General features: G+C 39.4%; 1 long non-coding RNA gene and 1 pseudogene across 2 annotated transcripts; both read right to left on the bottom strand.

Annotated features, from left to right (window-relative positions):
* Positions 1-1,061: 1,061 nt before the first annotated feature.
* On the bottom strand, positions 1,062-4,610 carry LOC311055939. The gene is made up of 4 exons (XR_014601834.1): positions 3,728-4,610; positions 1,810-1,868; positions 1,469-1,613; positions 1,062-1,251 (listed from the first exon to the last, which is right to left on the bottom strand). It is a non-coding gene; the product is annotated as an uncharacterized lncRNA (long non-coding RNA).
* A 15,659-nt stretch (positions 4,611-20,269) lies between these two features.
* Positions 20,270-21,710, bottom strand: LOC311055811 (zinc-binding protein A33-like; annotated as a pseudogene). Its single transcript has one exon. The product of its transcript is annotated as a zinc-binding protein A33-like (transcript).
* Positions 21,711-24,481: the final 2,771 nt, after the last annotated feature.

A 24,481-nucleotide genomic window follows, 5' to 3' on the forward strand; every position in this document is an offset into this window, starting at 1 on the left:
CAGCTCCATATATACACCTCTTGTGTAATGGTCTCCATCACCTTACATCCTGGGTTCCAAACTGCATACAGCACCAGACATTCCTCTAAAGCATATTTTCATATGTCGCCCTGATAGTTCAATTGGACAGTTAATTCCCAACTAAACTTATGTTGCTCTGTTATTCGTGGGTAAAAAGGTGCTAACCTGTTCCCGGATGTCCTTGTAGACAGATGAAGATGGGCACAGTGCGTGTTGGCAGGAAGGTAGCTGAGGGGATTCTGGTCAGGGCCCAGGCTGACTCAAACTGCATGTGTTGTGCACCTATACAAACACAGAGGAGTGATTTTACACCAATGTCACATGGTCAGAATACAAGTTTTATCTGAACACCAAGTGCTCAGTCACAGGCTGACCCGGTCAGAGAATGCTTTTCATGTCAGCTGATAGAAAACCACCCAGATATCATTATGTGAAACCCCAAAGTTGTGCCGAGGGTAACCGCCTTGGGGTCTAAGCGCTCTGCCCTTCAGAATCTCTATGACCAGAGGACAGTGAAGAAAGCAGGAAAGAATCCAAGAGACCCAACTCATAACCTCAGCACCTGCTAAGAAACATAGTTACAGTTCATTATTGTTTATTTAACCATTATGTTAAATGAAACCCCCACCTGAAGTGTGCAGTTCTTCCTCTTGAGGAATCCCACAAATCAAATTCTCCACACCAGGTGGAGAGATTAGGAGATCGAAAGATTGGGTCTACACAGAAGAGAACATAACATTATATAAACAATTGTAAAATGAGAAAATTAAAATAAAATCACTTATGAGTCTACTTATAAGAGTGTATGCAAGCAGTAGGGTATTGTAGATAAGCTCTTTGATAAACACACCATTGTGTGACAACAGTTTGAGAAAAAAGGAGTGGACCAAGTAGAACCCTGTGGACTCCTGTCTACAAAGTATATATTGTAGGGTCTAGGTGGTTAAACATAAACTTGTACTGCATTGCAGAGTATCAGTCAAATAGAGTATCATTCAAATAGGCAAAACTGCAATAGCAAAATAATGTATTACCATGCCAGGATTGTCTACAAGCCTAGGGAACTATACGCCAATATTTCCGGTAGGCCTTTAGTTCCATTGCTGCGAATCCACTTGCCTCCATGTAGAGATGTTTGATTCATGTAGTCCTCAACCTGGGACACTGGACACCTATTGACCTTCATCCATTCAACCATTTCAATAAGTTTTTCAGGAGGCACATCAGATTCTGTTGAATGATAAGTACAGATTCATTATAGCTGATTTCAAGTATTTGAGGTTCTGGCCTACTTGGAGTGTGTGAAAAGTCGCCAATCGGTCCAGCGGTGCCTGAGACTAGTTTTTAGAAGATGATGGACAGAAGAGTCATGAGACCGCAAATATAATCCCTTGCATCTGTCCAATCTAGCCTGGTGGGGATAATTAACATTGGTTATTAGTATTACCTGGTGTACTAGGGACGGTCTGTTCCTCTGGTTCTTGGTGGTGTGGTCGTTTCAGCCTTCTCATGCGCTTCCTGGTGTTCCTCAATCGCTCCTCCAGGAAGTCTGTAGCAGGTTTTTTTCCCCGGCCAGGTGTGTACCAAGCTGCCTGTAAAAGAGACAATTAGGTTCAGCTTAAATTTGCCTGGCGTAAACCATGAAGATGGTTACATGGGATTTTAAGGAGCAATCCAAAAATGTGCGTGTGACTGTGCACTAGGAAAAACTTTGAGCACATTTCTTTTAGGTGTGTGTGTGTGTGTATGGAGTGTTCTCCTTTTTGTGTTGATTGATTGATGACTTACATAGCCACTGCCAACTGTAGTACCATCCAAATTAAGGCAAGGGCTTTCTTGGTGACGGCCTGTTAAATAGATGGTAGAAGTTTGTCAAAGAACGATGAAATGAGACAGTAATCATTGTTACAAATATATGACGATTCAAATCCCTGAATTGAACACTGAATGGTTATGCGCTTTTTAAGTGCATTCGATTCTGTGTCATTTTTAGATTTGACCTAAAAAGCATTATTTTACACTTTGGCTACTCAAAAACAGCAGATATACAAGCTCATAGCGTGGCACCGAGTGCTGCGCTACGAGCTTGTAGATCTGTTATTTTAGAAAAATCTTGAAAATGTGTGCAAATCTTTGAATTTTTAACGAACATTTGTAACTCAAATCTTTGTTTCTGGGGGTCCCTAGAACAAAATATTTTGAGATGAGGGTCTGTGGCCAAATACATATACATTTTGGGGTCCTTGACATGAAAAAGTTTGAGAACCACTGACATAATAACACAAGTTAAAATAAATTTAGAAGACATTTTGTAGAATCGGCCTCAGGTCTTAATGGGTTAATTGAAGGTGTGTGATAACCAGTTCTTCTGATGAACTTGGCAAAGTGTTTCACAATGCATACTGATTAATGAACTCATGTTATACAAATGAAATCAGTGGTTCTCAAACATGTTCATGTCAAGGACCCCCTAATTAGTATGTACTTGGCTAAGGACTCAAGATTTACAAAAGTGTTTCAAAAATATTCCACAAATGTTGTTTATACTGTTTTTTAATAGCTGATCTACACCCTCACAACGCATCACCATGCACTGTGAGCTTGTGGATCTGCCATTTTCAAATAGGCAATATAATCTCATTTAGCTGGGAACCACATGGAAACCCCCCAATGACCCCTGAGGGTCCCTGGAGCCCACTTTGATGATAAACATTACCTGCTTTTGTTAGCTACTGTCTGCAAAACAAAACTTAAGTTAAAAAACGGATTACCAAATTTGTCTGCACACTAAAATCCTCAATGTTAATTTATTCTCCTTAAGGATACATTGGTACCATTTGTACTCTCTGTCTCTTAATTAAATTATTTTACTTTTTACTGTAGGTTAAAAACAAGATTCATATATAAAATAATAATTACAGTCAAAACAAATGTGGCCTCACCAAAGGGATATGTGGCCAACATTAGCTCTCTTTTAAGAGCTAATGTTACAACTAACAAGTTGAATCATATTTTAACGTTTTAGGATGCCTGGTCGCATTGTAACATCATACATTTATATTAAATGGTGCAAACACATTGCTTTCTATGTAAACGCGGTTGATAAACCGTTAGTCCTGAAACATGATCATATCATGACGTTTTCTACATTTACAACCCATACATAAACGTTCAGATTTCAAATATAAAGCACTTAGCCCAGGGCCAAGGATGTTACAATTTGAATCGGGAGGGTCTAAGTATCCGTACCTCCTGTATTGTTCAATAAAAGTAATTTTAATCCGATCGGTGGCCATTTTCTCCGAGTTTTCTGTATGCTTTAAACTACGCGACCGTCGGTTGGGAGGTGTATTACATTATACACATGCATTACAACTATGAGAAAATGGCCACCGATCGGATTAAAATATCTTTTATTCAACAATACGGAAGATGCGGGTACTTAGACACACCCGATTAAAATTGTAACATTCGTGGCCGTGGGGTAAGCACTTTATAGTTGAAGTATGAATATTTATGTTGATGTACGGGTTGAAAGTGCAAAAAACAGGTTGAAATTCCGGCTATGAGGCTCGTGAAAGGACGAGCGTCGTGTGAACCATGGCTAAAACTCGGTCGTGCACGGTTACATGAACGTGTTAGTTCATGTAACCGTGTACGACCGTGTTTGGATAACATTTTAATTCCATAAACTAATTAAACTTACCTGTTATCTAGTACAGTAAACACGAAAGCACCCCGGTTTGAAAAAGAAATCTCTCAGCCAACAGCCGTTTCCTCTGCCTTCCGGTGTGATTTCAAAACTAACAAGCTCCGCCTTCAGTGTTGCCATATCCGCTTATTATAAGCGACTTTGGGCTTCTTTTTCTGTGAAGTTTTTTGGGCTTGCTTCCTTACTGTCGTTTAAACCAGTGGTGGTTCTCAAACATTTTCATGTCAAGGACCCCCAGATTAATATGTAGGCTATTATCCAATCAACGGACCCCCATCTGAACACATGTTATGCCAGGGGGGACCCCCAATACAAGATTCGTATTAAAATGTTTCAAAAATATTCCTAATTTTTCACATTTTCTTCCAGATAAGAGTTTTGTTTTAAAATAGCAGATCTACAAGCTCACAGCGCGTCGCATCGCAACCCGTTGTGAGCTTGTAGATTGGCTATTTTCAATTAGTCATAGTTGCTTCTTTTGGGCTAATTTCCATAGACCTGGTTGCTTATTTCTATCGCAAAATCTGGCAACACTGTCCGCCTTGTGCATGAAGGATGTCTGCGGTTCTCAACCTGTGGGTCGAGACCCTGACAATTTAAGTAATAATTTTAATACCTTAGAAAATAAATGAAAACAAATCAAAGAAAAAGACTGTAATACAAGTAATCAACAAACTATACTATAAACTGGTCAAACATTGGCCAAATTGTCAAATAATATAAGAAAGAGAGAAAAAAAGAAAATAGCCGATCTGCAATAAGAAGTTATAGATTTTTGAAATAGTTCAAAGTTTAGCTTTTCTCACATTTTTCTAAAATATTTTGTTTTAATTAAAAAACATGTTTTCAGACTCAGAAGAGGACGCTGAATTGAATGGGCTAGGTTTTGATTTTGTATGACCCTTAAAAAGTGGCTTAAACAAGCGTTAAAGTTTCATAAACTTGAAGCTTTTTTCACAAACATATTATTATTATCATTATTTTATTTTGACCCTTCAACCCTCTTATTTAGATGATTTAGAGTTGAATGGTAGGTTAAACAATAGTCTAGAATTGTTTAATAAGAAGTTAAAGATTTTTGAAATAGTTCAAAGTCTAGCTTTTCTCACATTTTTTTAAAATATTTTATTTTTAAATTAAAAAAAACTTTTTCAGACTTAGAAAAGGACGCTGAATCGAATGGGATAGGTCTCGATTTTCTATGACCTTGGGAAATACAAAAGCTCACCAAAAAGATTGGACGTTGACTTTTGAATAAAAAACAGATTTTGTTGAGCACAAAATCTGGAACTAATCGCTCCAGATATTTTTTAAAAATCTAAAACTTCTCTCCATCCATATTGAGAGTAAGCCAGATTTTTTGGCACCAGCCTTGATTTTTTTAGACACTGATAAAGCTCAAAGTTCAGCGAAAAGACTGCAAAGGTCAACCCTCGTTACATTTTTAGAAATTGTATTTTTCTTCGATACTCTGGCTTTAGACTAATGTGATGACGCTGATTCCAAATATGTAAGTTATATTTTTCTCGGAAAACAGGAAGTGCCTCAAAAGGCCACTTTCTGGTTGGTTTTAGGGTGTTCCAGGCCCGTGATAACCCCGATATATTTTTTTTCCAAATCTACATGTAAAATAATGCTAAAATTTTAAATCATCAAACCCTCATATCAAATCATGATTTAATTATCCCTTAATTGGCTATGGTTACGGCTTCGCTATCTCGCTCAATATCTCGAATACGATAAGGACTTAGGGTCCACTTTTTGGATATGTTGTAGAGCTGGCTGAGACGCACGTGTGGATGTCTTGTTTGTCCCAGTACGGCACTTTTTTTTTTCTGACTTTGTCCTTTGGTATGGTCTTAAGGTTTAAGACTCTATGTGCCTTCCGATAGTGTAGGAGGTCAACTTAGGAGTGTCGTACCGGGACAAACAAGACATCCACGTGTGCGTCTTGGCAAGCTGTACAACATATCCGAAAGGCGGATTCGAAAAACGTATCGTATCGAGATATATTGCTTTATTGCGCATATAATAACTTGACATTGGACCCTAGCCAATTAAGGAGAACGGTAAGGCCGTGTGTTAGGGGAGTTATATGTTCGCGTTCGGGGCGACGCGCTGACCCAGAATTTGGTGTCCAATTTAGTTTTTACTCCTTTCAAACAGTTTTTCACTATTGTCTCGGCCCCTAGGGTGCGCCGAAACAATCGGACAATGGATTATCGATCAGCTCTTCAGTCATTTTGGGGCATAAACAAGAAGATGAAGGATACAATTAATAATGATGATAATAACTGATAATGATGATGATGTTCAAGTTTCTGTAATGATTTTTTTCCCATGATGCATTGCAAAATACAGTTAAACATTGTAAAATGACAGAACAGTAAATTACTGTACATTTTTACTGTAGAAATTACAGAAATTTGTTACAGTGTATACTTTGCACAGTATTGTACCATATTACAATTAATACAGATCCCTATAATGATCCCCCTCATTATATGAATATAGGTCAAATATAGTGATAAAATATAGGTTACGTACCTTGTGTTTTCATGTGAGAAGTGACAAAAAGAAGGTATCAGAATGATTCACAAGTGGGAAAATGAATAAAGCAACCTCTGGGTTAAAAATAACCCAGGCAGGCAATTGAAGCCCTAATAACCCCTTTGACCCATCAGTTTACAGTACCCAAATAACCCATAATTATGACCCAGCCAAATCAACCCAGCAATGTGTTTATAGAAATAACCCAGCATTTTTAAGAGTGTACTAAACACAGTGCAATTAAATGTTACTGATTTTGGGCAAGTAAACAAAGATGTCTTTACTTAATAACAATAAGTAAATTGTATTTTTTAGTACACGTTACTTGATTAAACCTAGTATTGTAACAAATGAGTAAAGCTAACTTATATTTATTTAAGTATAGATAGCTATTGGATTTTACAGTGTAGATTCAACATTGAATCAATGTTGGTATTTCAATAATTAAATGGGAGGAGGGGGGAGGGGGAGGAGGGGGTTGCCCCCCCTCCCCCCAACAAGAAAAAAAGAAAAGAAAACGGCAAACTGCATGGATAAAACGTTGAATCAATGTTGTCATTTCAATCATTAAATGGGGGGAGGGGGGGTGTGAGGAGGGGTGTGCCTCCCCCCCTCCCCCCATCAAGAAAAAAGAAAAGAAAAAGGCAAACAGCATAGATTCAATGCTGATTCAATGTTGGCATTTCAATCATTGAATTTGCACCATAGATTCAACGCTGATTCAATGTTGGCATTTCAATCATTGAATTTGCACCATAGATAAAACGCTGATTCAATGTTGGCATTTCAATCATTGAATTTGCACCATAGATTAAACGCTGATTCAATGTTGGCATTTCAATCATTGAATTTGCACCATAGATAAAACGCTGATTCAATGTTGGCATCACAATCATTGAATTTGCACCATAGATTAAACGCTGATTCAATGTTGGCATTTCAATCATTGAATTTTGCACTGCAATACAACAGTGATTCAATGTTGAAAAACCATCAGTCTTCAATCGTAACCAAAAATCAACCCTAACCACTATAATTCAACGTTGAATAACCATATTTTGCTATCTGGGCAGCTATTAAAATGTCATTTTCTATTATAAGAATAGGTTTTGATGTCAGAGTTGCATACTAGCCTATACAGGGGACGCTAGAGCATCACCTCAATACTGCCATCCAGTGGCCAGGTGTTTTAACTGCAACATAATTTTTTCAACATCCAAGATGGCTGACATAAATGTAAACAAGCCCAACAGCTCAGGAATATCTATCCGTTCCTTCTAAAGTAGGAGACCCCTGCAGGTAAAAAATATATTATATTTTTACATCAAGTAACATCTAATAAGCACTACAGTTGTGAAAAATTCCAAGTATTGATTTTATATTGGGAGGAAATTATGATTGATCATCTGTCCACTAAATTGGACTGCATGCATCACTGGCTCTATTTCAACTACAATTCATACTTTTGCTGCCACAGTTTGCTCTTGAAAATGCTTCATCTGCAGTAACCTTTTTGGATATAAATCAATGTATTCATGTTATTAGAAAGTAACCTGCATTGTTTGTATGAAAAATAATATGTTGTGCATATTTTTTTTACATTATGAGAGTACATTTGTGTCTATTTATATTTTGTAGAGGTCATGTGCAGCTCATTATAGACCTAGGCCTACAGGATAGTGGAGTAACTATTATATGACTAAAGTGAGGATGATGCTAGTGGCCAGTGGTGATCAAAGGCAGCCAGAAAAAGAAGGATAAGCTAATATGATTAGCAGTGACAGTGAAGCTGAATGATGATGATAATACAAATACTACTACTACTACTACTACTACTACTACTACTAATAATAATAATAATAATAATAATAATAATAACTAGAAAAAGTGCTCCTCGGAGCACAACTCTCCGCCAGAAGACTTGTGTTGGTTCGAAGGTCGCGAAGGTCGCTATCCCTCTTGTATATGTAAGTGTCCTATCCATCCTGTCTGGGTAAGTGTCCTCTTCCGTTCATTCTGTGTAAGTGTCCTATCCCTCCTGTCCTATCCGTCCTGTCTATGTAAGTGTCATATCCCTCCTGTCTATATAAGTGTCCTATCTGTCCTATCTGTCCAATAAGACAGATAGGAACAATTGGACCGCGACTACTTGACTACTTCCGGTTCGAAGGTCTGGGAGTGAGCTAGTGGCCGGATTTTCGGTATTGGAATCTGGCTTATCACAGTGACACATGTATTTATAGGTTGCTATCCCTCTTGTATATGTAAGTGTCCTATCCAACCTGTCTGGGTAAGTGTCCTCTTCCGTTCTGTCTGTGTGAGTGTCCTATCCCTCCTGTCTGTATAAGTGTCCTATGTCATATCCCTCCTGTCTATATAAATGTCCTATCTGTCCTATCTGCCAATTATGTATCAGCCATGCAGCCATTTCATGGTTCCCGTCTTACCTCACTCTGACAGTGGCGGAGACACTGTCAGAGTGATGCCATGTATATATAGGCCCGGTGGCGTCACTAGCCAATCAGATCACAGTATTTCACGTGTCACGTGAGGCTTGACCAATCGGTGTGTCATGTTTAGAAAGTGAAAACGCAGTGATAACAATACTCTCCTGGCGGAGAGTAATAATAATAATAACCTATTTGAACCTACAAGGGAAATTCAGTTTTGACCCAAGTGGTCAGACTTGAGCAAAAACCTAACTGTGTGATGGGTGATATGGTTGATTGAAGTAGTCTCACCTGGCCAGTCAAACTAATTGGACTCACAGTGCCTAACTCTGAGTCCAATTAGTCCAATTAGTTTGACTCAGGCCAGGTCAGACTACTTCAACAAGCCATCCCCCATCCCACACAAACAAAAACAATCCCCATGGAGCTATTTGAAATGATTGCAGTTGTAATAAAAACTGTTGCAGTAGGTTATCAGCAGTCATTACTGTTGGATCACATAACATGTTGCCTATCCAATCATGTTGGCATATAATCCTTTTTGCAAAAAATGCACAGAGAAAGAAATATTATTTTGTGTGTGTGTGTGTGTGTGTGTGTGTGTGTGTGTGTGTGTGTGTGTGTGTGTGTGTGTGTGTGTGTGTGTGTGTGTGTGTGTGTGTGTGTGTGTGTGTGTGTGCGTGCGTGCGTGCGTGTGTGTGTGTTTATGTTTTGCATCATCAGGCTATTATTGTGGGTAGCCTACTTGTGGAGTGGAGCTCTTGCTATAACAAAGTATAGGCCTATAGTGTCATTACTGTAACCTGGTATCTGGAATGTGATGCTGTTGCTGCAGGGTGAACTATATAGGTAGCTTATTTAGTATAATAGATTTCTTAGCCCCCCACCCAAAATCACCACCAGCCGCCACCATTATTTTGATGAACATTTTCTACAAAAATAACAGAGGACATTGTGAGTAACTCTCCCAACACTCTCTTTCAGATGTATTTCAGTAATACAGTCTCTTCAGTTTTACTGACCTATATCCTGTACTATATCGCTTCACTAAGTCCATCTTGTATGAACATTGTGAAACACATTGCAGTGTCCAATGCACCCCTGAGACCAGGTTTGCCCCTGGAAACCACTGGCCCCAGCATACAGACACAAAACAATGCAAACAGATGCCATGATGTTGCATGCACAAGAACATTCAAGTACATCTGCATAAAATGCTTGCAGGCTTTGTGCCCTAGGTGCTTAGTCAATTTAGTTTGACTCAGGCCAGGTGCGACTACTTCAATCTAGCCTGGACTAGTCTGGCCATGGCAGGCTAACTTCAGTCAGCCATCAGCCATCACACTAGACTGGTTTTCACTAGACAGTAAGCACTCATGTTGGTGTTCAATTTAGAGTTATTTTGGTTTTCACTTCACAGTAGAAGCACTATTATTTATGCGTTTTGTGTTTGTTGAGCCAAGGAGTGAAGAGAAAGTTAATAAATAGTATTAGAATATGTTAGAAATGTGAAAAATTTAGTTTTACATCATTACAAATATATTTGATTTGATATTATTAGATTTTTATCATTTTATTCATTGGTTATATTTTATCCTTATTCTTTTCAGTTAAAAACACAAACGCATGCTGTCTTCCTGAGTGGACAGATCAATAACTCCTTAAAAAAATATTGTTTAAAAAAAAATAAAGTGCAGTTGTTATATTTATGTCTAAAGACACATAAAAACACTTGGTAACATTTTTTTTTCTCAGGTTATCATAATTCATGCCGTCGCAATAATTTTAACCACTTTAACCATTATTTTATACTTTGGCTATTCAAAAATCGCAGATTCATAGCGTGTCACTTCGTGCCACGCTATGAGCTTGCAAGATCTGCTATTTTTTAAATATCGTGTTTTTTGTGTGCAAATCTTTGAAAATATGTATTTTTTTTTAACTCAAATCTTTGCTTCCTGGTGTCCCTGGAACAACATATTTGTTCCGCGGCCAAATACATACCATTTTTGGGGGGGGGGGGGGGGGGGGGGGGTTCAGAAAACTTTAGATTTAGAAGACATTTTTTTAATCGGCCTCAGGTCTTTAATGGGTTAAGACATTATGGTGCCTGACCATTAAGAGCTTCGTAGGCAAGGAGAAGGATTTTAAATTGTGTTCTGGATAATAAAGGGAGTCAGGGCAGAGAAGCTGTGTGGGAGAGATGTGATCTCTTTTACTAGTTCCTGTGCAAATACTATTCAAAATAGTTCTGAAATAGAAGATATACAAGCTGCGAGCTTGTATATCTGCTATTTTTGAATAGCCAACGTATAAATGGATAAAGTGGTTAAAGTTATTGTGATGCTGTATAACAAATCTAGCTGGGGACCTCCTGGAACCCCCTCAAGGACTTTGAGAACTTAGATCAGTGGTTCTCACAGTGGGGTCCGGGGACCCCCAGGGGTCCTTGAGGGGGTTCCAGGGGGTCCCCGGGAAAATCAGTTAATAAAGCATCAAAATCAGGTTAACCATTGAAGTATACTTTCAAACATAAGCATGTTATTTTGTGTAAGACATTTGATTTAATATTGTGTCACAGTACTGGGTGATTTTGAGTTCTGCAGTTATAGTGTTTGAAGTTGAAAATAACTTGTGTCCTCCCATCTGTTGGGATGCGATCGTCAATTTGCATTCCCAAACTCAAATTGATTGACAAAAGAAGCTTGTATTTGCCTACAGGAAAGAAGCCTTTGTCCTATGGTATATATTCTGTTTGAAGCTCACCCTTTTACAATGCAGAGATGTAAATTGTTGGAACCCAAGTGTTGACACCCTCAGTTGAGGTTGGCTTCTTTGTTTTTATTTAAGCTAATTAGAAGGTAACCAGACATTTCGCCCTAAATCCATTTTGCCCGTGTTTTTGAGCGGACATTTCGCCCACCCCCAGACATTTCGCCCAGACATTTCGCCCACCCCCAGACATTTCGCCCAGACATTTCACCCGACATTCATTATAAATATATAATCAATCAGTTGTGCGAGATTCATTATAAATGGCTTTATTTAAGAGGGGAATTTGCAGTCATCCGCGGACTACTTTTTTTCGCCGATAAAGTATAGTTTTGGACCATGACGGAGGCGCGCCGACTCAGCAGACCTTGAGGCTGAGGAGTTGCGCCCGAGCGCCTCCAGGCGCAAGTGCCCGCAACGACCAGCCGATGGTCTGCTAGTCGACTACGCGCCGTCCGAGTTATGTGCCGATAGGGACAGAATCGTAAACATTTTTCGTGGGGACTGCGTTTGCCCCACTGACTGCGTCTCTCACACACACACACACACACACACACACACACACACACACACACACACACACACACACACACACACACACACACACACACACACACACACACACACACACACACACACACACAGAGAGAGCTTTTATCTTTGATTGATTGATTGATTGAAATTTTTATTAGGCAAAAGAATGTAAAACAACACAGTTACATTTATAATGCTTTTGTCTAAAAGGTCCGGCCAAAAAAAGTCCTTGCGGGCTTGTTTCCATTGGGGTCCTTGAATTAATTTCATAGACATATATAGTAGCAACCAAACAGTTCAAAATCAACATAAGAATACAGAGGGAAAAAATATATACCATTATGTACAAAAAAGGTCATGGGAAAATAATGAAATATATACAAAACAAAACATGATCAAAATAAAAATAAAAAGTGTGTACAAAAAAGGGGGAGGGGGGGGGGTCGTCTGTCTACAGGGAAACTGGTACTAGCTCCTCTTTAGGCCTCCAGAAAGATGAGTTTTTAGGGCTGTTTTGAATGAGCCCAGCGAACTGCATTTTTTGAGGGATGGGGTTAGACTATTCCATTCCTTGGTGGCAGTGCTATAGAAGGAGAATTTGCCCATGTTTGTTTTATGGGTGGGTGTTACCAGATTGTTGTTTACGCTCCCTCTAGTTTTGTGACTGTGGGTGTCACTAACTTTTTCGAGGTACTTATACAGATATGCAGGTATAGGGGGCATTTCGGGCAAATCTGCATTTACAATTTTGAAGACCAGTCCCATTTTTAATTGTATAACCCTGTCTTCCACCCTGAGCCAGCCTAGGCTGGCAAAGTGAGTGGGAGAGAGGTGGGTCATGGGCCCCAGTCCGAGAAGTAGTCGAATCAGTTTGTTTTGGGAGGTTTGAAGCTTAGTCTTCAGTGACACTGAGGTGTTGGAGTACCAAGAGGAGCTAGCATAGTCAAAAAGGGGCTGAATCAGGGCCCCAGAGAGGGTCCTGAGTGCCTGAGGGTAACCCTAACGGTGCGTTTTAACAGCGGGCAACTCTCGGGCGATGCCGGGCGACATCGCCCAAAAGATAATGAAAGTCTATGAGAACGGGCAACTACTGGTGATCGGGCGAAGTGGGCGGGGGGGCGATGAAATATGGATTTTCTTTATCTTTTTGGACGACGTCGCCTAGTATCGCCCGCTGTTAAAACGCACCGTGACCCTCTCTCATTCTCTCACACAAACGGCCAGCTAGCTTCACTATATATTATTAACTGTAGCGGGCGAAATGTCCGCGAAATGGGCGAAATGTATGGGCGAAATGTCCGACTTTTGGGGCGAAATGTCTGGGCGAGATGTCCGACTTTTTGGGCGAACTGACTGGTATTCAATTAGAATTCCATTGTTCCCTGGTGAGGAGGCAGCTGGCCACAGACAACAAATGTGTAGTAATGAAAACCAGGTCAAGATGATTGAGGAAACAGCTAAAAGATTTACCCACTAATTATTCTTCTCTCTTAGGTCTGCAGTATGTGGTTAAAATGATTAAAGTTGATAACTATGACTTGTGCTGTTAACAAAGAGAAATGTCATTTAAGGGAAATATTCAGTCTGGAGTAAATGCTGCTTGTATTGACTCATTGTATTTCTAACTGCTGTTTGTAACCATGAATGTAGAACGTGTAGGGAATCATTTTAAAGCTGAAGAGATGTTGGACAAGAATTACTATACCAGCCTTTGTGTAAACGTAAAGTTTGTAAAATAGAAATAGTACAAGATTGTTACACTGTAATAACAATGCTAATGTGTGATACCAGGCTGTAGGCGGGGCTCGGCCACGACCCTGTCAGAATTCATGTATTTGATGTGGGATAGGCTGACAAAGGAGTAAGGGCGGGTCTTAACTCTTGGGCCCTCCCATGGGAACAGAATTTGAACCAGTATATATGTGTCGTTCTTATGTGATGGCTGGGCGCTGCTAATCAGACCTAACCTGGCAGTTGCCATGCCGGGCGGAAATAAAATATGCTCTGACTGAAACCCTAATGGACTGGACTTCTCTCCTTAAAAGCCTGCTTTCCCAGGAAACTGTATTATTGCCCGCCTTTTTGATCGAAAATATACTTCACCATTTAACCCTTATATATTTACATATAAGACCTTTGCTAGTTTGCTCCATGTGCATAATTTGATCACATTATGTAGTCCAATTAACTTTGGCTCCATAAAAGGCAGTTGGTGTATAGTAGGTTGTAGGAAATAAAGACAAGCTACATCAGATTGATATCCCTGAAATATTTGGGGCATGTCAATAAGCATTTTCTTTTAATTGCAAAAAATGTTTTGCAAAGCTTTAAATAGTAACACAACATGGCAGGTCTGCAGGCTTGCGATGTGTTGTGAGATTGCAGAAGTGCTATTTTCGATACTCGTGTGTAAAGGCTGGTGACGTGTGGTTAGGGTTTAAGTGGCTAAAGACTGGATAAAATCAACCTGTGAGAAGCCCTGATGTTCAAACATCAACATATGTTCAACTCAATACATTGTAGACCAACAGCAGGCCCAACATTACAAGGTTTTCAGAGTCAAGTCAATAATATTGCAGAAAGATCAGTGGATCATTTAAATCAACTATAAATGTAGATGCGTACTAATAGAACCTTATATTGTGAGTTAACTACTGTATGAGTGTTACTTCAGTACAGCAGTTAAATGGTGGTGAGTTTGGTGCCAGTGGGGTCAGTAATACACTAAACATTCAATATTTTTTTGTCAGTGGGAGCTATTCAGGATTTTCTATTATTTTCACCTTCATTAATTGTATTTATTTGTTGTTTTGTTTTGAAGAATTAGTTTACAGCCGTAGTAGTTAATTTGTGTTGCAGAAGCTTTTTTTTAAAAAGGTGTTGGGCATTTTGGGAACACAGGTGGCTTTACTTTAACTAATGAGAGCACAGAATCATTCAGTGGGTGCCGGGAAGGTGCATGTTTTTTTGTTTTTTTTTTACCAACGTCAGGGTTGTCAGAATGAATAAATACCACTAAACTTCACTGGACAATGGACTCACTCCCTGACTTGATTAAGATTTGCTGCCTGGTGCCTCAGTGGCCTTTTGTTTTTATTGTTGTTGACAAATCGCCACTACAGTCAGCATAAAGAAAGAAGCAAGACCCAATCAGTACATTAGATGATTGTTTAATTTTCCACTAATTCAGTGCAGAGTATACATGTTTCGCAAGCACTTCAGTTAATGTAAATTAATGTTAAATTACTGTGAGACTACAGCATCATCTGGTGTCAGACGGTATCTGCAAATCTTTTCAGCCAACACAATTTTGCTAACTTCTCACTTGAAATCTATTAAAATGTTGTTTCGAAAGTTTGCGAATGGCATTGTTTAAACACTGATTTCCAAAATTCAACATATGTTTATTATTCATGAGAATGTCACATTCTAACATAGGTACTTTTGTCACAATGTTTTAACTTCTAGTATTTAAAATTATCATTAAGAAGACACCAATGACTCATGTCCAACTTCAACTGATAATTGCTGCAAAGGCACGAAAAAACATGTCATGCTTGGGCCACTAAAGTGGCAGTATCCATTTTCATGATCGTGTTGAAAACTGTGACGTGGAAGTGACAGCTTAGCGTACCTTGGAGAGGAGGAGATAGTCACTGTGAGAGGCATGTTGACTTATAGTCGGTTAAAACAGCATAAATGACCTGTCAGCAACTTGTTTTAATTTGTGACCAACACTAGCTATTAGTACAGGTAAAGGTAGGGTCATGCAAGTACATTTACTCAAGTACTGTACTTAAGTACAATTTTGTGGTATTTTTTACTTTAGTGGAGTTTTTCCGATTGTTCAATACTCTTACTTCTACTCCACGACATCTCAGAGGCAAATATTGTTCATTTTGAAAAAAAACTTTAGTTACTAGTTACTTTTTAGATTTAGATTTTTATTACTAAATTACATTAACCACTTAAGCTCTACAGTATATATATATTTCGTCTATTTGAAAATAGCCGATCTACAAGCTCACAACACGTTGCATCGCAACGCGTTGTGAGCTTGTAGATCGGCTATTTTCATATTTTTTATACATTTAGAAAACTTGAAGTGGGACATTCTTGAGTAGTTTTACTTTTGGTAGCCTACTTTAAGTACATTTTGAAGCCAATGAATTTGTACTTTTACTCAAGTGAATTTAGAATTCTGGACTTTTACTTGTAACAGAGTATTTCTACATTGCAGTATTGATACTTTTACTTAAGTAAAAAATGTGAGTACTTTTTCCACCACTGATTTCACACTAACATGTCTATTTCTATAGCTGCTCTTCAATGAGCTGGAAACAACCCACAATACTTACCATTACTCATTCAACATGTTTTCACGCGTGTCCATCTATTATAGTTAGTTTAGTCTTATACATTTTAGGTATAAACTACTGTGACCTTATATAATAGAATGTTATGCTGTGACACGTCTTATAACTTTAGCTCACTGTTTAAAGACAGTTTCCTACTGTAACACACCTAAGAGTTTCTCTTCATGCATAGAGAAAGGCTCCATATTGAGGTACTGACCTTCAAAGGTAAAATATAAAGAAAATAAAAAGAGCCAGCTCAGGACTTCAGGCTTCAACTCCCTCGATGTGGGTTCCCATTTCCAAATAAGTTCCTTGATACCTTTTACCTTGATAAACACGCTGTGGGTTAAGTAAGGGTTAGGGGTAAGGAAGCAGTGGTTGGAGTCAGATATAAGGTCAATTGGTTCTGATTAGAGCTAAGCAGGAGTTAGCAAGAAAAGGAATTCTTGTTTCTAAAAATGTGTTTTTTGTGTCCTAAAGGAATATTTACTTGTCAAAATGCACATAGAGTACATTAAAATGTATTTACGTATGTGACGTGAAATTATGCCTCTGGTAATGATGGTGTACTGATGATAAACACATGTTTCTATGGAGTTGTGTGTCGATTTAGAGCATAATCCAGTTTCATCCAACCAGCATGACGTCACTTTGAGGACAACTCACACACTACAAGCTGTTATAGGAATGAAATAAGTCCACTAGGGGGCGTTATTACACAGGATAAAACAAACAGAATGAAGCTTCTATTGCAGCTGCTGATAAGTTGGTTCTTTCCATCAAAACCAGTAGAAAATCCAACTGTTGATACCATTGATAACGGTCTGGATGTAAACACACTGACACACTGCAGAGATATAGACAGTGCAGATGCTGTCACGCATAGAGTACACCTTAGAGCTGGACAACCACACTTACAATTAAAATAAATAAATAATTATACATATATATATATATATATATATATATGCCTCTGGTCAACAAAAATATCCTTAATTGGTATTTTCACTAACTTTTGATTGAGTTAGTCACTGTGATTGTTGTGTGTTTGGATTTATCAAGGCCCCTAAACTTTATTCCATTATTTAATAATGTAACAATCAAACACATCTTTGCGTAATACTGTACACAGTCATATAGAGCTCAGTCTTCTCAGCACAACCTTACTAGTAAAACGATAGCATATCACACATAACTATTATGTGTTAAGGTGGTCTGAGCAAGACACTTAACCCCTAACTGCCCTCCCTGGTTTTAGAACCACTGATTTACACATAGCCTTGGCTGACATGGAAGCACAGCACTGAATGAAAACATACATTCTTTACATCTGTCTCCACATGTATAAAACTGCTCAACTTGAATTGTGTTGACTGGTGAAGACCTAATCAATATCAATAGCATGTTTCTTCTTGACATCAAAACATCTTTCCAGCTGTTCCAACTGTCATTTGTCTCCTGATGGTTTTAGTGACCTCAGCAGGGGTAGAAAGTAACTAAGTAGGCTACATTTACTCAAGTACTGCATTTCAGTAAAAGTTTTAGGTATTTTTACTGGAGTATTTTCCATTTTCAATACTTTTATCCACTACATTTCAGGCAAATATTGTACTTTTTACTCCTCTACAATGAATTGAAAACGTTACTTACTACTGTAGCTACCTTATAGATTTTGATTATTACAAAGCATTAACCTCTTCAGCCCTGTATATCCTTTGGCTATTTGAAAATAGCCGATCTATAAGCTCACAACGTATGCAATGTGCCGCGTCGTGAGCTTGTATATCTGCTATTTTTAAAAGATTTTAATACATTTTATACATTCTATCAACGCAAAAGTACAGTTGCAACTCAGCTTTGTTTTACTAAGAATTGAGAGTTCAAGTGGTTAATTCTCCATAAAGTCATTAGTCTCACCATAGAGATGATCACAGATGTCCTCCTACTGATATGCCTGGTGTTACATTCAATGTAGGGGATAGAACTGTGTGGAAACAATAAAGAGAATGAATCAATGACATCTATAATATTATCCTTGTGTGTCAGGCTTTCTTTAATTTTAGATATGTTTTAGATCAAGTTATTTTGTCAAAGTGGTCTATTCAATCACAAAGATGTAAAAAACGAATGTAATCCAAGCCTGATAAAAAAAAAGTATAATTGTCTTCACTGTACAAACCTCCTGTAATGTACAACATAATATACAAAACCACACAATCCAAGAATATTACAAATTAGTACAACAAAGGACATACTATTCTCACCTCCTGAATCTGATTGATATTGATTGATTTGTAATATTTTATATTACTTTTAATAATTATATAAATACAAATTTCCATTGAATGTAAATATTTCATTTTGAACAAAAGCTGGACAAGATGAACAATCTAGAATCTAGGATTACCTTATATTAAAATGTATATAAACCATAAGACAAATCAAAGTGTATCAGTGGTTGATATTAAATATATATAAAGACAAATCAAAATGTTGATATTAAATGTATTTAAACATAAGATGAATCAAAGAGTATCAGCAGTTGCATTTCATGTTATTGTTTAAAAGTTGCACATGTCTGAATTAACAGGGTCATGTTTTGTACAATGCAATTTAAATGTAAACTGTAATGAGTGGGATTTGAACCAGGGACCTTCGGCACATAAGGCTCACACTTTACTGGTCGAGCTATTGAATCCACAGCATCAGACAGTGAGAAAGGAGAATCCAACAAAACAAAACAAAAGGGCGAATGAAGTACGTCATACATTGAAAATAACTACTTTCAAGTATGCATTTCTCGTTATCTTTAACAATTGCACATGCATTCATTGATACAGTCATGTTGTGTGCAATGCAGTTATAATGAAGTCTACATGAGGTGGGATACGAACCGGCAACCCTGTGGTTTCAAGACAGATGATTAAGCGATCAAGCTATTGAACCAACACACCTGAACCTATGAAAAAGGGCCTCACACATTTATTTGACACAGTTGTCAAATACAGTGACACACCCAAATTGCTCAGAAATCCTTGGTTTAAATGTTTTTCAAACTGCTCAAAATTGCAGACAATCTAAGGGCGGAGCTTACTGGTCAAAGTGATAGATATGTTCCTCATGAGTCAAGGCACATGTGTAAGCAGGTTTAATGGCTGTCGGCCAAACGAGGCATGACTTTTGCCTGTTTAAAGTTTGCATTTTCAAAAAATTGCTATAGCGCCCCCCTTTGACCAATTGGAGTAAGATTGGTTTCAGCGATACCTGGAATGACCCTCTACATTATTGCAAAGTTTCAAACAAATGTGAGTATGCATGTATGTGTTAGGGGCAGATGAATAATTTTCATAAAACTGCAATATTCATTGGCTTATAAAAGCTTAACGTTTTCACTTATGGAAAATCTGCTTGCTCACGTTTGTCGGCATTGGTCCAAAGTTCATGTGTAGACAGTTTCGTGCAGATTGCTCAAAGATCCCAGAAAGCTATGGATTTTTACTGCTTTTTACTGCTTTGCATATAATTCGAAATGGTGGGAGATCTAAAGGTCAGAGGTCAAAAGTCAAACAGTGAAAGTTGTTAGGCATGAGGAGACGCATGTGTGCATCGAAGTTTCATGGCTGTAGGTCAAACAGGGCATGAGTTGTACCTGTTCAAAGTTGGCATATTTCAATTGAGTGCTACAGCGCCACCCTTTGGCCGATGGTTGTGAGTTTCGGATTTTCGCCGTTTGGCATAGCCCTCTACCATACCACCCACGCACGCACGCACGCACGCACGCACACACACACACACACACACACACACACACACACACACACACACACACACACACACACACACACACACACACACAGTACAGTATCACAGTATCACTGTACACAACGCTTCCTCCCAGATGGCTCTGCTTGGCAGACTTTGATATCAGTAGTTGTGGTATCACCTGCCTGTCCAACATCTATAAATGGGTAGAGTTTCTCAGTGAAAGTGTCTTTATAAGTGTAGATGTGAGTCATGTCTTCAGGGTCGTAGAAGGACACCTCACCCCTGTCATAGTCCAGCTCGACTCTGATCCTCTGAGGATTCCTCTTCAATAGGAGGGTTTTATTAATCCCATTAGTGTATTTCCCACTTCTCTGTAATATACACCAGAATCCACATGATGGTGAGGCAAATTTCTCTCCCTTCCTGTCAACAGACTCTTTAGCCAAACCTATATTCCAGTCAGGATGGTCTCCAACCTCTACCTCCCAGCTGTGTTTTCCTGAACTGAAACCCTCTGAACCCAGAACTCTGGCATACTTAGTGTTCCTCTCTGGGTTGTCAGGAAGCTTCTGCATTGTGGCTGCATGTCTCACACTGGTCAGGTCTTCAGACAGACAGAGCGAGTTGGCTGCTGTGTTTGGATCCAGAATGACAGGAGTGAACTTGACCCTCTCCTTCATCTTCTCCCACACTCTGAAGGTCAGGTTTTCCAGGTGTTTGGCCACGTCTATCAGAGCTTCAGAGACCAGCTGTGGTTCTGACAGTTTACACTGGACTCTGGCGCTGGTCTGAGTGTGTTTATAGCTGCTGAGAAATGACACACTGGGTTTCTGCAGCTCTTGTTCTACAGCAGAGATGCTGTCTGAGAGAGAGGAGATCTGATCCTGAATTATCTTCATCTCTCTGCTGACAACCTTCCCCTTCTGCTCCTCTTCCTCCCTCAGAGCTGCCAGTCTGCCCTTCTCTTCCTCTCTCAGGAACTGATGGATCTTTTCAAACTCTGCTCTTATCTGCTTCTCTGTGTTCACCACCTGCTTCTTGTTGTGTTGAACCACTTCACTGTATGTCTGTTCAACCTTTTTGTATTTGTTCCTCTTGTCCTGTAGAGACTTGAGGTCAGGCTTCAGTTGGTCCTTCAGGTTATTGACTGCTTGTCCTATATGTAACGAAGGGGACACCAAGCAGTGTGTGACCAGTTGGATGAGGAAAGTCACAGAAATGACACACAGCTCTCTGTTCTTCCTCACAGAACAGTTTAGGCTCCTCTGGATGTTTACTACACAACACCTTGACTTCCTCTTCACCTGACTCAGCTTTCTGTCTCTCAACATAAAAGTCAGCTAGTTCTTTAAGTTTAAAGTCAATTATTGCATCCTTTGATGCTTTTCTCTTACAAATAGGACAGTTCTTGTTCTTAGTTTGTTCCCAGAATGTCTTCACGCAGTTGGAACAGAAGCTGTGATGACAGCTCAGAGATACGGGGTCTCTGAAAGTCTTTGAACACACATAGCAGTTCAGGTAAAGCTCTAGGAAAGTTTTCTCTGCCATTTCCTTTGGTTTTCAAAGTATCTTTAAATTACACGACTCACCACTTCATATCCACATTCAACTCACTGATCAGAGAGTCTCCAAACAGTGCTGTAGAGAAAACAAAAGTTATGTTGTTCAATAAGTGTGATTTTCTCCAGCATTTGCTTCAGTATAAAAGTATCCTTCAATGAATGACCAGATTAAACACGTTATATTCCCCGAACAGTTCTATAAACCTGTATTGTTGTTGTGTATATCTTACAATTGCATCACAGCAAAGTGTAGTAATGATAACATTTACCTTATCGGTAAGTTATCTTACCTTGTTTACCACTTAAAACCTAGTTTAGTTGAAAGTTATTCCCATGGTCTACTAAATGTCTTTGCTGAAACTAGCCGATCTACAAGCTCACAATGTGTCGCAACACAACCCTTTTGAGCTTGTAGATCGTCTCTTTTCGGTGAATGTAGGATTAAAGTGGTTAATAGGTTAATTATAAAAATATATATGTGTGACAGGGTCAAAGCAGGGGGGTGAAACCAAATTGTAACATTTTTTATTGATGATGAAAAACCTGTATTACGCACTTAAAAACATCATTCTCTTAACTATATTTCTGCACTGCATGTTTTATGGTTGACAATGTATTTCCCCCCGGTCCCCGAGCCACTTGACATTGGACTCCCCTATAGGCTGTGTGACATTGGCCTTGTGACAGCGGACGGCCAATGTCCCCAGGTCACGCTGGTGGCAGAGCGAATGAGGGCGGAGTAGGGTGTGGCCCACCTTATTCAAAAGTGAGCGCGAGCCACTTGGACAGCAGAGAGACAGGCATACAGGGCAGTGTGGAAGTGACAGCCAGAAGGGACGGTTGTGCACAGGAGGAGCAGACATACCACGGAGCAGAGGTGGGGAATACAGTGATCGCGGCACGTACCAAGCCACCAGCAGCGGACGGTGAGCAGACGGCGCAGTAGCAGCAGAGACGGGGAGGACAGACAGACGAACCAAGGAACGGAGGAGAGGTCCAGTGGCGATAACGTTGCGCGCTTCACACCCTCAAAGCCAGACGTACAGTCTGGCGGGCGAGTAAGTGTCCTTCTATGCAACGTTACCTTTATAAACCCACGGTCCTAAACCTCATATGTGAAATATACCTGAACAGATGAACTGGTTCTAGTTTCTATGATTGCAGGCAATACGCACGAAGACAAGAAGAGACAGTGATTCCTGGCCTAAACCCCCGCTCCAGTTAAACCCCATATAAGGACATTCCCACCTTTTTGCATTGAACCGTGATGAGTATATGACATATAGCAATTGAATTGGCACTTGGCACTTTACTGCTTCAGTAATAGTTGGCACTTTAACGCTAAATTCATTATTTATTTGCTATAGTTTGCACAAGCCCTGTCTGTTTTTAGTGTTTGGTGATTGTCTGTATTCCTGTATTTTAGTTAGTTAGTGGGCGCATTAGGAGGTTGAGGTTTTAGAATTAGTGTTATATTTTGTTTATGCTTTTCAATATTTTATGGCTTATAGACGCCACTGTATTAGCTTAATAAAATAGATTACCTTTTTATACAAACCTGTTTCCGTCCAGCTTTCTCCAAGGGATATGTGTTGAAGTGTTGTTCTCATTTAAAAGTATTGTACTTACCTGGGTAAACTCGAACCTGTGAATAGCCTAAGAAAGAGTGTTACAGAGGACCCTACCTCTTAAATAAAAAGGTGGCGTAGTCTTGCAGTACCTAACAAACAGTATTATTCTCACAGTAATTACGCACCCCGCACTTTACCGTGCAACTGATATTTTATTGTTGTGAGTTTAATGTGTATTGTTATTTATTTATTATTGAAACAAAGTAAAGAGTGTCAGCATTCTAAAAAGAAGTGGCAAGTTACATGTGACAACCTGGCCACCGTCACATATTTGGCGTAGCGCGGCAGGACTGGGTAGAGAACAACACAAAATCCCTAAGAGAAACTGTATTGAAATTTTGCTGTTTTGCTGCTTTTTGTTTTGTTTTGTTTGGTTGAATCAAGAAAGTAATGATGATGATGCCAGTGTATCCAGGGGCACCGTGGCTACCTAAGTTTTCGGGCATAGAAGGTGAGGAGAAATACAGGGAATGGAGAGAACAGATTAAAGGATTATTGGGCACTCAGGATTTAACAGAGGAGAAAAAAGTTGCTTTTGTAGTACAGACCCTTACTGAGGAAGCTAAGCGACAAATTAGTGTAATTGACAAGGAAGATCGCAATACAGTGGCCAAAGTCTTTAAATGTTTAGACACGTTGTATAAAACATCTGTTTCTGCTTCCCAAGCTCGTGCCTTGTTCTATGGCTGTGCGCAACGCGCAGGCGAAAGTGTGCAGGCTTATATTTTGAGGCTTAGAGAGTTGTTCTGCGGGCTGCGGCGGCTCGACCCAGACACCGCTCCCTCCGATGCCATTCTGCGAGAGCAGTTACTTGTAGGACTGTCTGAAGGCCCTCTGGGTCAAGCCTTAAGAATATATGCCCGTCGAAACCCCACAGAAGACTTCGCCGCCCTAAAAAATGAGGCCTTCCTACTAGACACTGAACATAGAAGAGAAGGGACTGCTGAAATCTTGTGCCATGCTGTTAAACCTGTCTCTATCCCAACACCCTCACAGGAATCTGAATGGAGAGAGAAACTGAAACAGGAGATTATGGAAGACGTCAAATCGCAAATGCAGGGGTTTACGCAGGAGCTCATGAAAGAGATCAGACCGCTCCTTCGACCCAACACCACCGATACACGAC

This window comes from Gymnoscopelus microlampas (assembly GCF_963454915.1).
Source record: "Gymnoscopelus microlampas genome assembly, chromosome: 11".
Classification (NCBI taxonomy): Eukaryota; Metazoa; Chordata; class Actinopteri; order Myctophiformes; family Myctophidae; genus Gymnoscopelus; species Gymnoscopelus microlampas.